Consider the following 3,275-nt stretch of genomic DNA (forward strand, 5'->3'; position numbering starts at 1 on the left):
GTTCCAGGAGGGGGCACATGTGGTCGGCGTCGGGTCCTAGGACTCCATTTTCCACTATGTAGCCAAGGATGGCTAAGCGGTTGGTGCGGAACACGCATTTCTCCTTATTGTAGGTGAGGTTAAGGAGTTTGGCAGTATGGAGGAATTGTTGGAGGTTTGCGTCGTGTTCCTGCTGGTTGTGGCCGCAGATGGTGACATTATCTAGGTGCAGGAAGGTGGCCCGCAGCCCGTACTGGTCAACCATTCAGTCCATCCCTCGCTGGAAGACCGAGACCCCATTGGTGACGCCGAAGGGAACTCTAAGGAAATGATAGAGGCGGCCATCTGCTTCGAACGCAGTGTATTGGCGGTCCACCGGGTGGATGGGGAGCTGGTGGTAGGCGGACTTCAAGTCTACTGTGGAGAAGACTCGATACTGCGCATTCTGATTGACCATGTGAGATATGCGTGGGAGGGAGTACGCGTCGAGCTGCATGTACCGGTTGATAGTCTGACTGTAGTCAATGACCAGCCTGTGCTTCTCCCCAGTCTTCACTACCAGCACTTGAGCTCTCAGGGGCTGTTGTTGGCCTCACTGATCCCCTCCCACAGAAGCCGTTTGACCTCCAACCTGATGAAGGTTCTGTCCTGGGCACTGTACCATCTGCTTCTAGTGGCGACAGGCTTACAGTCCGGGGTGAGGTTTGCAAAAAGTTAAGGTGGATCGACCTTAAGGGTCGTGAGGCCGCATGTGGTGAGGGGGGGCAGGGGTCAACTGAATTTCAAAGTAAGGCTTTGGAGGTGGCATTGAAAATCAAGACCTAGTAACAGGACCGCGCAGAGATGGGGGAGGGCGTAGAGCCTGAAGTTGCTGTACTCTATGCCTTGAACGGTGAGGGTTGCGAAACAGTACCCCCGGATTTGCACAGTATGGGATCCGGAGGCCAGGGAGATTTTCTGGGTGACGGGAAGTGCCGGGAGGGAGCAGCGCCTTACCGTAGCAGGGTGGATGAAACTCTCTGTGCTCCCGGAGTCAAAGAGGCAGGTAATCTCGTGCCCGTTGATCTTTACCATGGTCGCGAGGTTGCGGGGCCGAGACTGATCAAGAGTGATGGAGGGATGCTGCAGAAGATGTTGAGTGGTCCTGGGCTGATCAGCGGTGGCGGAGGTATCAGCGAATTGCGGCGAAGATGGCGGCGCCCTTGGGGTGCACATGCCGGGCGGCATCAAAGATGGCGGCGCCCACGGGCCGCACGTGGCCTGTGGTGGAGAAGATGGTGGTGCCCCTGGATCGCACGTGGGGGGTATAGCAATGCCAGGCCTGGAAACAGCGGCGACCAACCTGGCCTGGCAAACGGAAACAAAGCGGCCCTTCTTCCCGCACCCGTTGCAGGTCGTGCTCCGCGCCGGGCAACGCTGCCTGGGATGTTTGCTCTGGCCACAAAAATCACATTTCGGCCCTCCGGAGTTGGCTGGTTGCCGCGTGGCGCAGGCTTGCGGTGTACTCGAGTCGGCAGCTGGTGGGGCCCACGATGCTCACGAGGGTGCCACGCACTCGGAGGTGTAGGACTCCAGATTATGGGAGGCCACTTCTAGGAAATTAGCAAGCTGCACATTCCCTGCAAGTTCGAGCGTACCACCTTCCAATAGTCGCTGACGAACGTACGTAGACTTAATGCCCGTGACATAACCGTCTCTGATTAGTAGTTCAATGTGTTGGACTGCCGAAACTGCTTGGCAGTCACAGTTCCTACCGAGAATATCTTCCTACCGCAAGAAATCATCCAGAATCTCCCCCGAGAGTTGCCGTCTCGTGGCCAGGAGGTGCCTAGTGTACACTTGATTAATCGACTTAATGTAGTATCCCTTTAGTAGCGTCATCGCTTCTGTGTAGGAGGCCACATCCCGGATGAGGGGAAAAACTTGAAGGCTCACCTGTGAGTAGAGGACTTGGAGCTTCTGTGGGTCTGAGAGTTCTTCAATGGATGCTCTGAGGTAGCCTTCAATGCAGGCTAGCCAGTGCTCGAAGATGGACGTGGCGTTGGCTGCGTGAGGGCTCAGCTCCAGGCGATCAGACTTGATTAAGATGTTCATCTTTTAAAATCTTGTGCAATAAGTTGATGTACCGTCAATTACCACGAGACGAGAATGGTGAAACAATCGAGGCTTTCTTGCACAAGATGTTGTGCCTCCTGCAGCTGGAACCAGAATGGGAGCAGCGCAGGAAAGCATACACTTTTATACGTCGCCTGCTGGGAGGAGCCAGCAGGCTGGGATTTACTGTGGTACCTGTAATACAGTGGCAGTACCGTAATACATGCAATGTGTTACCAGTGGTGTTAACCACACTTTACTTTATATGCAAATCTCCTTGTGGAAAATTACATTTTAATTCATGTCAGTACCTGCAGCTTGGTTTTATGGGTGGCACAGTAGCGCAGTCGTATTTATTATTGCTTCACAGCGCTAGGGACTCAGTTTCGATTTCCGGCTTGGGTCACTGTCTCTGCGGAGACTGCAAATTCTCCCCGTCTCTATGTGGATTTCCTCCGGGCACTCTAATTTCCTCCCGAAAGACAAGCTTGTTAGATGAATTGGACATTCTGAATTCTCCCCCAGTGTACCGGAATAGGTGCTATAGTGCGGTGACTAGGGGATATTCACAGGAACATTATTGCAGTGTGAATGTAAGCCTACTTGTGATGCTGTTATTTTTTTCTTTCGCTGCTGCAAAATAAATGAAATTGCTCTCATTTTATTTCTACCATCGTCATCCTTAAATCGCAGTTCCATTGCAAGATTAAGTGTGATACCCAGCAGATGGTAAGTGTCGAACTGCCCAAATCGCAAAGGGAAACTTGAAACAGCTGCAAGAATGGTTTGGCAATTTGTGTATCATAAAGAGGTTTTTTTGAAATCAGAAAGTAACTTCTCAGAACAAATGTGATGATTTAATATTAAAGGAAAACATTTATTCTGAATATCATGACACAGTTAGCAGTACTTCTTGAACCTTTTGGAACAGACCTTGGCTTAAACAACTCGATTAAACCACCCTTTAAATGGCAACAATCCTCATAAATTGTCCTCATAAATGTATAAAATGCCAGTAACTTTAGCACTCAATGCTCTGCGGCTCTTCGGGCTCTCTGAGAGTGACAATAAATTAGCTCTCCCGGTTTGGCCTTTTCCACACTCTGGGAGGAATTCTCAATTTTGGGGACTAAATGCGGTGGCGGGCAACTCTGGCAGCGTCTTTCCCACTCACTAGAATGATAGGATTCCACAACGGATTC

Source organism: Scyliorhinus torazame, chromosome 2 (genome assembly GCF_047496885.1).
Source record: "Scyliorhinus torazame isolate Kashiwa2021f chromosome 2, sScyTor2.1, whole genome shotgun sequence".
Classification (NCBI taxonomy): Eukaryota; Metazoa; Chordata; class Chondrichthyes; order Carcharhiniformes; family Scyliorhinidae; genus Scyliorhinus; species Scyliorhinus torazame.